We start from the raw sequence: 15,558 nt of genomic DNA, 5'->3' as shown, positions 1-15,558 counted from the left end.
CAGAATTTGACCACCTTGTCGCTGATTTACTAAAAGCGAAGCACGTGACCAAAGCGTTGGTAAAATGGCTAATAATAAAACACATAAACACAGTGTTCTGAACCTCTTCAACTGTCTCATCCTCTCTGGTGCTTTGGCTGGCCTTGTGCTCATTCATCCTTCCACAGCGCTTTAAATGGCCTCCTGGAGGCATCACACTCACTCGTCCCAACTTAAGAATACACACAGACGTGTTAGCGCACGCAGAAATTGCAATTATGTGTAGTTCTCTTTGTGTGAATGTGCACGTAATTTCAGTTCAAGGCTGCCATCACAGCAGGCACCAATCTGTGTGAGCAGTCAAGCAGCAAATCCATCAACTGTTCCTCAGGCAACACACACACACGCAGTGGCAGATACTGTATGACTGCGGTCTTGTTTTTCTTCCATCATTACTCATTTATTCTCAGCCTACTATTCCCTCTTTCTTTCAATTCCAATTAAATTTTCTCCTCAGTTTGCTCTGTTACCATCCCCGATGAAACAATAACAGCAAAACGTGAAGTTAAAGTCCTTTTACACACGGTTGTGTGTGTGTGTACACCCCTGACAGTCGTGTCTATGCGAGGCGTATTAAAAAAGCTTCATAAACTATTCTGAATTACTACAAGGAAGCTGGTATGATGGGTAATTTCACAAAACAATGCGAGCTGGGACTGAAAAATTGATTTCTAGGTTATTATTTTGGTCTCCATCGCTGTCTTCCAGCTGGTGAATCAGCATAATCAAAGAAATGATTCCTGGTTATTTTCTTTTCCTCATTACACTCAAATGTTTTTTTTCGAGAGGTAAAATCTGCATTTCTCACATTCACGTTGTTTCTAAATTAACTCTGTGCTGTGAGAGTCATGTGCTGTGTATGCTGTTTAAAGCCAGGGCTGCCAAAAGGTCCACTTGATTACTTTCATTCTGCCCTGGGGAAACTTATTGATGAGGCCAAGCCTGTTTAGACAAAAACGGCCCTTATACACTGCATATCACTGCGGCCAAGGCAAGCCGGAGTGCCAGCGAAGACAAGAGAAGCTAATATCTGCCACATTAAGTAGTTGGTGCAATAATCTGTCTCATACTTTGGGTTTAAATAGATATTGAGTTTAAAGTATTACTTTTCACTGGGTACTTGATAGCTGCAAGATAAGCTATAAACATGTAATAATTGCATAAGCAGATACAAGCCATGTTGAACCGTTGCCTATTGTCAGAATTCACTCGTTCATTCAATGCATTCAATAATCAGTCCTGTATCTCCTTTTAGTCTCCATCAACTCCTTTATAAACATTTGGCTCTTTAGTTGCTAGTTGATCCTGTTTCTCCTCCAGATAACTTTGCCTGCCAATACTTTGGTGCTGGGCAGGCAGCTTATGGCTGTATCAGAACGTCTAAGCTTAAAAAAAAGCAGCTACAGAGGCTGAAATAAGGAACACTGAGTGCAGTGAGACTGAATCAAAATCAATGAGCTGAAAGAAACTAAGATGCTCCAATGAGGTGTGGGGGGAACTGCAGAGTCCAGGGAAGGGTGATTCTTTTTTTGCTTCATCACAATGTTCACACACAGTCGTGAAAAACAAGACGAGACAAGTTACACGTGCCGTTATTTACTGGACAAAAACTCAGCCGAAATGCAGAAGAAGTGTGAAAAATCTCACTGCTTTTCTAGAGGAATTAGGGGGTGAAGGTAGCAGGCAAGTGCCGCTACTCAAATGATCTTGACTGATTAATTGATCATCAGTAGGTGTGAGCATCTCTATAAAAGCAAAAGTTTAGTCAGTTTGCTGGTCTGGAGCCTTCAGGTGTGTGTTAACACAGTGCCAAGGAGGAAAGACATCATCAATGATCTTAGAGAAGCAACTGGTGCTGCCCAGCAGTACCTCTAAAATATGACGATTTGTTTCAACTTTGTCCCATATGATCAGCCTTGAAAGTAAGCCGGTGCGAGGCGGTGCTGCGTTCCTGTAAAAGATTTCGGGGCGGTGCGGCGCACCGGTAAGATTTGATAAGGGTTTATTATGCTGAATTAAAAAAAAAAAAAAAACACACCAAAGAAATACAAAAAATGCAGTAACGCTCGCCCTTTAAGAAGAAAACATATCTAGGCTACCCACAATATGTCATTTTTGACCAGCTCCGATGAAGATAACAGCTTGGCTTGCTTAAATAGTCAAAGGATCTCCGGCGTGCGCCAGCTTCCAATTGCATCGACTTACGCTTTCAAATCCACCCCTATTCAGACCCCAACAAAAAATATTTGGAAATAATGGTACTAAATTTTACTAATGGGAAAGCCATCCAGTAGCCTATGGTAATCAGTTTTCAAAACGTCTGCAAATATCCCATATATTTTGGTCTTTCTGTTGGTGCCTTTCTGGAGCTTGCGTTCCGTTTGTTTCCATCTCCTGCCCGCGCTTGCTCCGCAGTTAGTTCTAGTGAATGAAGTCGTCTCGACTCTCGTCTTTAAAACTGTGTCAGCGAAATGTTAAATCGGCTTTTCAAAAACTGCATGTTTTTGTGATTGGGTGGCATACTGAGACATGTCTTCTACTCAGACAAATAATAAATTACTCTTCTTCAAATAGGCTGTTCACGCTGTTTGTAACGGGGGCACAGCTGAGCATAGAGCGTAGGCCTATGTCCGCTTTAGTGGGCTACAGGACCGTAAGCTTGTGATTTAAATGTGAGCATGCTTTGTAAAGTAAGCACGAGTTTTCCTGACACCCTAAAAAGTATTCATATGAGCCCTCTCACTCCCTGATGGCTCACCAGCACCCTGAAGAAGACAATTAGGCCTACTTTGATTTTTTTTAAATATTTTTTTTGTTTTTTTCCCATCATTTTGCATTTTTCAGTCCAGTTCCAAATGTACTGAAAATAAAGTACTCACAGTAAAATATTTACAAACTGAAATATTTTGTAATGTAATTTTTTCACATAGAACACTTAGGTAGGCCCACAAGAATATTAAAAAGTCATGAAATTGGTGTGAATCGCCTCTGAACAACCCCCCCCCCCCGGGTAAAACGGAGTTAAAAAATAATACAGTGAGTGACACACCGGACATTGTAGCACCGGTAAGAAATGAAAACTACTTTCACCCCTGCATATGATAGAATATGTTTGACCATTTGTTAAACAAACGTCATTGGCTGGCAACAGGGTTGTTTCTCAGCAATACTATCTATTTATGTTGTGCTGTGACTGTGAAGTTCGCCTTGTGTCCATCAGCTGCAAACCGTCAGACTGAAGCAGCTGGATGTAATCTCACAAATGTGACACATGACATGAAACTGTCAGACGCTGTTTCACTTTTTACAGGAAACAGCCTGGTTATGCAAGAATTACTGGAAGACTGAGGCAGAGATGCCAGCTGATGGTGATGGCAGACATAATCCTGAACTTCTGCCTCGTCCCTTTTTGCCTGTAAAGATTCTTTTGATGTTTAACTAAAAAGTACTGCATGTGAGTCAGCGGCAGCTCTCTCTTTCAGAGGAGTCTTATTGGTTTTATTGATTCAAATCTAAAAGACCCAGACTGTGACGCACCTACAGTATATTACTGCTCATCACAGAAATGGACCTCTACTTGAATGGACAAGATCTGTGTTGTGAGCAGCAAATAACAGTGTACCATCAGGATTCCAACTGCTGTAACTCCAGATGTGTTTGCTTTGATGAAAACTGCAGTGGTCGATGTTTGAAAATAAGGCCGAGGAACAAAATCCCCAGTCCTCAAAAAACGAATTTCAAGCAGATTTTTCTTTGAATAGTTTGGACTTTTTCAGATTTGGAATGTCACTTACATCTTTTTCCCCATGTGGTTATACAGCTTTAGGTTTCTTGAATACCTATAATCCTGCATGAGCAAATACTTTAGCAACTGTGGATGAAATAGCTCAGTTATTGTCTGCTTCTTTGATACTTCGTCAACTTTCCACCATCTTTCTTTCATTATTACTCTCTTTTCTTCGGCACTTTGCTTTGACTTACTGTTTGGTCAGGTTAAGGCAGCAAAACAACTTGGTTAGGTTCATGAAAAGATCACACACAGCCCAATGTGAGGAGATGGAGGTGGCGTTGGCTTTTTTGTGGTCCTAGAAATGTTAACATTGTAAATATCAATGGCTAAGAAATGTTTAGACAGCATATACAGTGTATAAGATCCTCTGTAGAAACTGTTTAGAAAAGAGAAGGCCGTTTCAGACTTAGCAGGTGATTGGATGAGGCATCTGTCTATCAAAGTCGCAAGTGAAATTCAACCTTCAATTCAATCCTCAAACTTTACAGAAAAGACTGAAGTAGGACAGAACACAAGACCTTAGAACATACCATGGGAGGTAGTGAGTGCAAGCAGTTTTCTATACATAACAAAAAACTAGAACATATCCTTATTGAGCAATAATGATTACCTGAGATTTTGCTCCACTTAATCCCCATTGGTTCTGAGTGGATGTGCAGAATGTCTACAGTTTATCACAGAAAAACAGTGTCTTCCTTTTTCAATTAAATTTAAAGGATGCTTTAATCTAAAGCAGAGGTTTTCAAAGAAGGAGGTGAGCATTCCCGAGGAGGCTCTACAGTTTCATGGCTCAGTGAATGGAAAAGAAGAAATATTATATCAGTTGTTGAATTAGTTATCAAAAGGAGATCACGTAGAATTGGGTTATTGTGTGAAATTTAGTGAAGGAGACAGTGCATAGATACGTTAGTTTGGAGTTTTAATGATTTTCCCAAAGAGACACAAAATAACCACAGATTCAAAACAACCACCGAGAAATGCAATTGAATTCAATTCATTTTTATTTATATAGCGCCAAATACAACAAATGTCATCTCAAGGCACTTAGATAGTAAGTCCAATTCAAGCCAATTGGAATTCAATTAATTAATAATAATCATAATTCATAAAATAATCCAATTCGTTCATATAGAGCCAATTCAACCACAAAGACAGGCACGAGTACCACAAAGTCCCACAAAACAGCAACAGTCACACACACGCACAAGGACACAAAGCAACCACAAACAGTCAAAACAACCACAAACAGTAAAAACAACCACAAGGCTCACAAAATGACCTCAAATACACACAAAACAACAATAAAGAATAAGAAACAACTACAAAGAGGTAAAACAACCACAAACAGTCAAAACAGTCACAAGGCCCACAAAATGACCTAAATGCACACAAACAACAATAAAGAATCAAAAACAACTACAAAGATGCACCGCAAGATTTAAACAGCCACTGAGACACTTACTAACAACACAGAAAAAAAAGAGACTCAAAATAATCATAAATAGTCTCAAAATAATCCCTTGAACAGACAAAAAAAAAAAAGACCCTCAAAGACCCGGGAAAAAAAAAGAAGAAACGAAGAAAGCCACAGAGGCAAAAACCCACTAAGAGACTCTAAATGACTGTATTTGAAAGGTGAGAAAGTGAGAAACAGAGCTATTTTTCAAAGCATTTGGTGTATTCTGAACAGAAGTCAGACAGTAATTTTAACAGGCTTATTCCTTGCTTTGTCTAAAGGAAGATGAGCAATCCCCGACTTGGAACCTGACTCAGCTAAATGTCACATATTAGTCTCACAACATCCTGAAGCAGCTCACAGAGGGATGAATGACTTAAGTCCGCCTGCATCAAATTTTTTCACGTGTTTTTTAAAAAAATAATTTTTTTATGGATGTTTACTAGATGAAATGTATTTTTTGTGCTTCAAGAGAAACTTTCAAACAGGCTGTGCAAAAAAAAAAAAAAAAAAAAAAAACGTGAAAGGGACATTGAATACATTTCATGGTCGTCTTCATGCCGTTACATATCAACCATTCACTCGCCAAAAGATAAAACTGACTGGAAGGAAGGGGAAGAGTTTATATTCCCCCCACTGACATGTTTGTATTTTTGTGTAAAAAGCACAAAGTGAAAGTCAAAGGAAAGCGTGTGTCTTTCACTCTCAATGGGATTTTCAGTTGAGTGCTCTCAGGTCTGTTTTATTCTGGCAGCATAAACAGTCTGTGTTGGAGCAACACAATAAAGGGAGATACGTGTAGGAGAGCATTACATCTGGCTGGCTCCCTTTCCTTCGCCGTTCTCAGGGGTCAGCCATCAGCCGTCAAAAGTAATTTGATGCTGGAGTTGGTGCCAAATTAAAATGCAACGCCAGCTGGCGAGGACTAACAGAACAGCTTTTAGCAGGACATTTCGAATACATTTCTACAACGTTCAGCTGAAGTGGAGACATACAAACTTCATCCAAGAGTGAGTTTATATGTCTGAATTGACGATTTGATGGGATATTTACCGTCATCTGTTTAAATGTGTCTTTTATCCAGGTGTCCTCCTTTAAAATGTCCATATGCTCTTCTTATTTCACAACAATCGACCGCATATTCTTCATACGGTGTGTTTCCTATGATCATATTTACTAAGTAAAGCGGAACATAAATCACTAAGTAAAGAAAAAAACTAGGGCTGTGACTCGATTAAAATTTTTAATCGCGTTAACTACAGGCTTTGAAATTAATTAATCGAAATTAATCGCATTTTAATCGCATTCACTTTATCCTTTAGAAAATTAACATTTTCAACAATATTTCAACAAACACAGAACATATCCCTATTTGAAATCTGAATGTAGCATGCATGAAAACACAGTATATAGAATCTTGGATGTTAAGCTGCGTTGGGCCCCCGTTAGCTTCCACGCTAGCTGCTACATGTTCCGAGACACATAATGGCTCGGCGGCCAGCAATCGGATAAACCAATGAAGTGAATCAATCCTGTGAAAGAATGAAAACAAGTGAATGAAACCTGCACTCACCCATTATGAAGTTAACTCTGCCAGCACCTCCATAACCTGCTCAGCCAACTCCTTGACGTCGGGTATGGTTGGTAACATTACAGCGGCTAGCATTAGCAACGAGGCTGCTAGGCTTGCTAAATCGGTAAGCATTAGGCTACTGAAGAAAGCTAGTCTTTTTAGCTACGTTATATTATCATCTTTCTTCTCGGCTATAACCTTTGTTTACGGCCACTGGCCCTAACCTGGCGCCCTAGCTGTCAAATCACCGGAAGTTTTCACCGGAAGTACTCGCGCACACACAAAAGCTCTCTCCAGACATATCTTTCTTTCATTCCGCCCAGATGAAATTTAATGCCGCATGAAATATTGGCTACACAACGAGCCCCTCGTCAGCCCTCATCATCAGTAAATTTCTGAGTGGGTGCGATCAGTCTTGCTTGACTTGCGTCCATCCGTCTGTATTTAAAAAAAAAAAAAAAAAAAAAAAAAAAATTATAGTGTGCGATTAAAATGCGTTATTTTTTTTAACGCGCTAATATGTGTGTAGTTAATTAATCGAAATTAACGCGCTAAAGTCCCAGCCCTAAAAAAAACATAAAAGGAGACATGTTCTATTAAAGCTGACACAGTTTCCTGAGGTCTTCATGAATTTCTGTCATGCTTTGGTCAAAATATTAAAATGTTAAAGTGCAACGCTTCCCTTTAAACCAAAGATTTTCGACACCATTTCAGTTGATTTCAAGGCGTTGCCCGAGCAACGGGACTCCACTCTATCCCTGTGTGCAACACTGCATGAAAAGAGGGATTTGCGGATGTATGTGGCCCCTTACATGTCCGCATACGTTGAGCCCCTGCATTTGCGGTGGTAAAAGTGAAAACTTGGCCCAAATTGTCGCAAATTGACCTGGCAACTGCTCCCCCATGCCCCCCTCCCCTCCCCTACTTAGGAGAGCCTTTAATATGTAAATGCCAGTGATCAGGTCAGGAGCTGCTACAGTCATTTTCAAGTGGGGTGGGGTGAGGTGAGGTGGGGGGTGGGCAGGCCTGTTTCTACACGTTCACTATCACCTCCAACTCCAGCCAAGTTTGTTGCTGTGTTGTCTTGAAAAAGAAGAGGTGCACGCTGTCTGCTGGTGACAGGTGATGCATATCTGTTTTTTTTCTCCCAAACACCTCTTTTGTAACCGCTTTTTGTGGGCAAAATTCAAGGATTCAAGGATTCAAAGGTTTATTGTCATGTGTGCAGTTAGAAACGTGTTTCCCTGAACAATGAAATTATTTTCTTTGTTGCCCGCACTTTATAATAATAAAGATAAGATAAAGATAAAATAAGCATGCAACAGCAATATTCTAAAAGGTTTCTTAAATAAAATAGAAATATAGAAATAAAAATATAGAAATCTGGCCTGTATACATAATGTGCAGTAGTGCACTTAGTGTTTTATTGTGCATGGCTTAATTCGGTGTCACAATGGTCACAATATCGCCGAGGTCTTTTCTTTGTCCTTGCAGAGCCCATTTTTGTGTCAAAACAGTGCAAATTGCCAGCTGTGGTCAGACAACATTAAATAGCAAAAGGACGGGAGGTTGTCTCGCGAGTATTCCGTGTAATGACGTATACGCATATGATTGGTGGAGCTTAACGGCTCGCATAAGCTCTCGTTCAATCACGTATGAGAAACATTGTGTCGTGCAGTGTAAACAAAAAGTTTAAGGAGCAGATCTGGCGGCAGAAAGGCAGACAGAGTCCCGTACTGTGAAAACTGCCCTGGTTTGTGGCTGGAAGACGACTAGCTTTCAACTCCCCAGCAACTCTCTGCGGGTCTACAGGTTTGTGTGTTTTTTTCTACTTGCACATGACCATTTGATTGTTTAATTTTAGTCTTGTTGACACTGTACAGCACTTGGGACAGTTCTCGCTGATTTTAAATGTGCTGTGTATTAAACTTACTTACTCACTTGCTTACAGGCAGATAAAATGAAAGTCCTGTTGAATGCTATGACCGGGATGTCTCGTATGGTGGCCAGCACTGTGGATACGGTCGTGGAGAGGGTTCTGGAGGGAATCGACCAGAGATTCGCTAGGTTGGAGGCAAGATGGCCGTCGAGAACGGACTGAAGTTACATTCCAGAGAAGTTGAAGAGCGCACCCCCAAGAGAAGGCGGATACAGAATCCGAAAACCGCGGTAAGAGTAGGTTATTGACTGTGGCTTTAGGCTAAATTCAACTTAATTGTGTCCATCACGTGAAAACCAGTGTGAGTTGCTTTATTTAAAAAAATGAATTTCGTGTTTTCAATTTATAGGAAGCAGTTCGCCGCCTGCATAACTCACCGTGGCATTATAATCCAGGTCAAGGGTAAGAATAAGTGAATGTTCTCCCAATATCTAGTTGAGTTGGACCCGATGTTACGTTACGTTAATGCAGTTTTTTTTATTAACCATAGGCCTGTTGTTTTTACAGGCTACTGTCACCTCACAATATGGATGTAACGAGTCGCTTGAAGGAGGCGGTGTCAAACAGTCCGAACTTCAGAGAGGCAGACGGGGACACTATCGAGGGTGAGCGGTGCTGACTTTTACCACGGCTCTGGCACTGACACTTTTAAGCACTGGTCATTTTATTCATTCCTCTTGTTTGTTTTTTTAGCTGACGGACCTGTGTGCTGTGCTACAGGCGCGTCTTGAAGCCAACCCGAAATACTCACAGTCTCACCACAGAAGAGTGAAAGAGAGTAAGAACATATACGCTGTCAATATGACTTTCGTTACTTTATTGACAAGTTGTCTATATGCTGTGCATGGATTATTTATTGGTTATTCCAACAGCTCCCAGAAGCCAGCTTCTGATCCAGGATGAGGACGTCTGACAACTCCTGCAGACCCTGCAGGGACCGGAGTAATGCGAAGAATGGGGATTCCAAACGGCGGCGTTTAGGCTTATTGTGTATATTGTAGGCTACAGCAGTGTTTGTATATAGTTTTCAATTCTTTATTATCAACATGGTTCTTATTACAATGTAAGCTATGTACATTGTGTGGTGTGGCAATAAAAGCGCTTTAAAAAAAAAAAAAAAAGTTTCCTTTTTCATTCTCAATAGATTCACGTCATTCATGCCTGCATTAGCCTAGTCATAGTGCAGCTTATAAGAATGACGTGAATATATGAAGTACACAAACATCCCAGGAATATTAGTAATCATAATCACAATTATTAATCATAATTGCTGAGTGATATGCCCATATAAAGTATGCATATATTAACCTTATTGGCCAATGGGCGGACAGCTTTACAGGAGCTTTTTTATGTAATCACGTGCCTTTTTCGTCCAATACCAGCGAGGCCAGTGAGAGGTCCAGGCACTCTCACAGCGGGGTGCTAATCGCTGGGCCATTAGCACCCCGCTGTGAGAGCCCGCCGCGAGTCGGGTTCGTTTCCGACGATTTTCTCGCTCAACAAACTTAAAGTTTGTCTGCCTGCAAGCGCCCAGGTGCGTCCGAAAATTAGGCAAATTCGCGGAAGTTCACTGCCGTCCACAGTGACACAAATCCCTCTTTTCGTGCAGTGCAAGCTCCAAGGTTCCATGCTTGCACACAATAAAGCACACGAGAGCTCACAGTAGCACACACAGCGCAGACTGCCACCCATAAAATTAGGGGGGAAATACTTGACTGGTAATTTTATTCTCCTTTCATTGCAGTCATGTTGTGAGTCTTGTCCTTAAAGCGATACAATGTAACTTCTCAAAAAGCCCACTATGGAGCTCCCCCTACAGGCTTGGAGGTAATGTACGGTTACACTGTCGTAAATACAACACCCTTTCGCTTTCACATTTGTTGACGAACCGGCGAGGAGTCAGAAGGTGCAAGCTATGTCGACCGAGAAGGTAAGAGTAATCAAATGTACCTGGGAGCGTGAGAGGGGTCTATTTGTTTTTGCGGTAGGTGTGCCAGAAAGCAAGTCGAAGTACTTCCGCTCAGCTACCGGGCCGCTCCCGGGCCGCTCCCGGGCCGCTCCCGGGCCGGTCCAGCAAAGTTACATAGCGCAGTTTTTCCAACTCAGACCCCCGAAGGGCATAGGAGACAGGCCAATCGTAATATTAAAACTCATTCTAGCCGCACAATTTTTTTCAAGCTGTTATTTTAAGGTAGAAATGTTACATAGTATTGCTTTAACTGGCCCAGGTTGGGAAAACAACACATCAAACACAAATGCACTATTCAACTGTTGCTCATATGAGCTCCTTTTAATAAAAGTTTGTTTTTCTAATGGCGGAGGGCAGTGGATTTGATGACAAATTGAAAATTGGAATTTCTAACTTTGGAATGTGAAAGAAAAATTCAAGAACGACAAGAACGAGTTTGATTTCCTCGCTGAGATATTCAACATTCCACGAAGTACAGATAGACCATTTATTAGCTCTTTTTTCCCCTAAAGTTTATGAACTAGCTTGTGAAAATTTGCTGAGAATAGCAAAAGCAAAATACAAGAGAAATAAAGTTTGAGTTTTCCAATTCCGAGGTACAGCGAATGCAGTGCGATTTTAACTCAAAGTTAGGAAGAGAAAAACACGAGGAGGCTGGCCATCACCACTCTGACCTGGAGACGTGACATAGAAATCTGAACCGCTCACTGAATGAGAGGGTTTCAAACCAAATAAAATGCCACGCTGGAGTTTTTCAGTCGGTTCTGACTTCAGACACCCACATACATGCTCTAAAGTACAACAAATTCCCCTTTAACAACCTTGAAACTACATTACAGACAATCTTCCCTCCACTGTTTTCCAGCTGCCGTGTTCTTTTTCTATATCTCAAACATCAAATCTGTGCTGCTTATTAAGGCCACAGAGCCTTCACTGTATTTTTTTTCCTGTGTGAGCCTGCGTCAACGTTGTATAAGTAACTCAGACGAGACTTACACAGTAGCCCTTGTCAGATCCTCAGGCTCCAGCTGAAGCTTTGGTGTCGCTCTGTTTATCCGTGTGATAAAATCACAAGCACAACAGAGGAAATGAAAGCCTTACAACAGCCTTGACAAAATGATCTGTTGTTGATATGTCCAGTGGGCCTCAGAAGATCCACATGACAGACACATTCCGAAGGGCTGCAAAGCCACGCTTCTGCATACAGTGAGTTTACAGATCTGTCAGTAGTCATGGTTGTGAGGGAATAATGGGTTTTTGCATTCCACCAGGGAGGCGTCTGACATTGAAAGTGCTGAGTTCAGTCGTGTTATCAGTTAAAGAGTAATGGCCTTCGGGTAGATTTCTAACTCCGACAGCTGAAAGTTTTCAAATGTTTGAACTTTGAAACATTTAATGGCTCCCAAATAGTTAAAAAAAAAAAAAACATTTAATGAACTGATTTAGTAAACTGCTCTACTATATGTCTTTACTTTCCCTCTGCAGTAACAACATGGCTCTTTGTGAAAGAAATAAAAACTGTAACCTATAAATATAAACCATCACTCGGTTACCTTGAAAAGAAACTCGGTGGAACATTTTGTGAGTTCTCAGAAAAACTCTTAAAATAAAAAAAAACATTATTTATGTCCGATGGACAAGTAAACACTTGTTCTTCTGGGCACAAATTTGTGAAAGCCCCCCCCCCCCCCCCCACACACACACACACACACACTCCTGCAACAGAAGAGCAAGTCTCCCACACTGCAAAGAAACACAAGACAACCACAAACCACACAATGCTGCTTGGAGTCAGTCTCAAACTGCAGATCGTGAAGATTAATTTTTTGTAGCTGTTTTGTCAGTCTTAATGGTTGCTTTGCATTTGTTTAAAGTCATTTAATCTTTGAGGCCCTTTGGTATATCATTTAGGTTGTGTGGTGTGTCTGTGTAGTTGTTTTTGTCATGGCCTAAGGTTTCTGATCTTAGTTCTTGTCAAGTCGTCCCGGTTTTGCTCAGTCTACTCTGGGTTTCCTTCCATTGTTTTTTCTAAAGCTCACGTTTTCTGTTCAGTCAGTATTTTATTCTTTAAAAATCTATATCTCTCGTGCACTGCCGTATGTTTAGCTTTGCTTCTCATTCTTTTTTTTTTATACCATTTCAGTTGCGGCATTATGTGATAATCCTCACTCGTATACGATGCCAGATTCTTGTAATTTATTCCAGTCTAGTTTGAGCTTTGTTTCCTGCGTCACCAGTCATTTTGGATTTCTCCTCTGGACGTTTATGTTCCCTGCCTGTGCTGAGTCTGTGTTTGTCCTGTAGATTTAAGCAGATCTCTGTTTCCTCAGATTCCACCTGCCTGTTGTCAGTGAGTCTGCATTTTGGTTCTCACCAAACTAAATCGCGAGCGTTCTGCATTTAGCTTTCAGCTTTGTTTCGGTCATTGCATTTCTTTTTGTGGTCCTTGGGTGTTTAATTGACTCATTTTGCCCTCTTTGGGTCATTATTCAAGCACAAATCAGGGGTCCCTTGACCACATCTGACCCAGGGCCTGTGCCTACAAGGTGTGTACAATTATCCATTAAAGGGATAGTTCGCCTCTTTTGACATGAAGCTGTATGACATCCCATACTAGTGATCCCTTCGTATCACTGCACGCTGCCGACAGCCGCGCCTGTTTCAAGATGTAGACCGTGCAGACCGAAGTGCAGTAAACAACGTGAAACAGGCGCGGCAGCGCGCAGTGATACGAAGGGAGAGAAAATAGCGCCAAGCGATTGTGAGGTCTGACTTTTTCTTGGACAATGATTTTGTGATGCAAATATATTACTCTTCTGAACGCATATTGTTTTGAGAAGCAAAACGCTTTATTTTTGTAACCCCAGCCAACTAGCCGGACTAGTTTCGTCAACACCAAAACGAGGCCGGAACTCGGCTCACAGGGTATTGCTAGTATGGCATGTCATACAGTTTCATGTCAAAAGAGGCGAACTATCCCTTTAAGGTAGGGTGTAAGGAGCTCTTTGTTTGATTGAGACTTTGCAGGTTCGATCACAAATTAAGTGAATTCCTTGTCTACCAACTGCTTGTATTGATTGTCATGAAAGCACACTGATCTCCTTCACTGATGCCTCTGCTGCAGCTCTCTTCTTTGTTTTCACTGCGCTGTTAGCCTGAAATATCTCTGATCAGCTTGTCAGTTCAACAGTCTATTCAAAAGTCTTGATTCACCCCTCATTTCTTGATATTTTACTTTCAAGCAATAAGACTCTTCTTTTAATCTTTTAAATGGTCTTGAGCAATAGTTCTCCGGGCTTTTTTCTTTGGACATTGGCTGCTTTTTCCCTCATTTTCAGTCTGAGGAATGTGTTTTTGGTTCGATTGTTTGTTAAGCCCCCTTAACACTGAGTTGTGATTAGTTCCCATTTCTTTAGTTGGATCTATAAAGAATGCCAAAGATAACACAGTTTGACAGACATAAAGTCGTATTTGTGCACCAACAAGGTGAATCCCAAAGAGCTATTAGCTGAAAACTTCTCGCAGCAGGTCCTTGAGAAATTGCGGAAACAGATGAACAGTATCTGAAAATAATTTCCTTAAGAAACAGGAAAAACATCCAGCAAAGACCTGACACAGGACCTGAGAGTTCATGTGGACCTTCAGTTGATCCATCAGATCAGTGGCAACAGGTCTTATGGAGGGATGGATCCTCCCCAGAGCCCAGACCTCAACATTACTGAAGCAGTGTGGGATCATCCTGACAGAGAACGGAACAAAAGGCAGCCGACATCCAAAGAAGAGCTTTGGGATGTCCTTCAAGAAGCCTGGAGAACTATTCCTGAAGACTACTTAAAGAAATGACAGAAAGCTCGTCTAAGAGGGTTCAGGCTGTGTTGGAGAATAAAGGTGCTCATCCTAAATACTGACTTCAAAGCTTGTTAGAATAGGACAAACTCTGTTTTTGCCTTATATATTGCATTTCTATTTCTATTTCTAAATGTTTAAATAAATCGATGCCCATGTTTCCAGTTTTTTTTTTGGCAATACATAAAGAAATGATGGAAGACTTTTGCACAATATTGTGTAACTAGTGATCATACCACTTTGTAAGAATAGACACAGTGGAAAAATATTACTGTGTGGTTTTTGATATTATTTACACTGTATGTTCATGGCAAGGACCTTAATTATGGTTAATTTCAGTTGCCTATGTATACAGTTATGTACTACATGCCATCCCTCTGCATGATATTCGGTAAAGCAACATATACTGTTTTAAAAATCATAATTTCCTGTGTAAATATATCCTGTCCTGTATTGATCCTCTCACCAGTGATTAACTAGCACAGTAACAGTTGAACATTTTTGTTCCAATTGCTTCTGCCGTGAAACTGAATTGATCGGCTTCTATAAACAATGGAGTGGATGGCTTGGAGCCATAGCTTAGAAAAACTGCACCAAAGGGAGACAAGAAGTAAGAGATGGTGTGAAGAAAGGGGGACCATGTTGAGCAGGTAAGTATAGGCTCTTAAAAGAAGTGATGAGATGAGTAAAAATATGCAAAACGGTGTTAGAGGACTGCGAAGTAGACGACGTGGAGGCCATCTGGGCTCAGTTCATCCGTCATCTCATCATCTGCCTTCAGCTCGCGGGTTCTGCCCTCCACTTGGCAGAGCTTCCTGCTGCACAGCTGGCTTCATGGTCTCTCTCTGTCCCCCTCTCAATCACGTGTGTACGCTTTTATGTGCCTGCCTGTAATGTGAGCTTGTTTACCTCGGTTAGGAATATTTGTCATTTTAGTGATTAATTA

The 15,558-nt window shown here is 41.0% G+C and overlaps 1 protein-coding gene and 1 long non-coding RNA gene across 3 annotated transcripts in view; one reads left to right on the top strand and one right to left on the bottom strand.

The window, feature by feature from the left end:
* Positions 1–15,558, bottom strand: part of aff2 (AF4/FMR2 family, member 2) — a 202,730-nt gene that overhangs the window by 40,201 nt on the left and 146,971 nt on the right. The window lies entirely within an intron of this gene.
* Positions 8,407–9,353, top strand: LOC142397488 (uncharacterized). Its single transcript, XR_012772713.1, has 3 exons — positions 8,407–9,027; positions 9,147–9,199; positions 9,305–9,353. It is a non-coding gene; the product is annotated as an uncharacterized LOC142397488 (long non-coding RNA).

The sequence above is a fragment of the Odontesthes bonariensis genome, chromosome 13 (genome assembly GCF_027942865.1).
Source record: "Odontesthes bonariensis isolate fOdoBon6 chromosome 13, fOdoBon6.hap1, whole genome shotgun sequence".
In the NCBI taxonomy this organism is placed as follows: Eukaryota; Metazoa; Chordata; class Actinopteri; order Atheriniformes; family Atherinopsidae; genus Odontesthes; species Odontesthes bonariensis.
The sequence above is the reverse complement of the archived record's forward strand: the minus strand, read 5'-3'. Positions and strand labels throughout refer to the sequence as shown.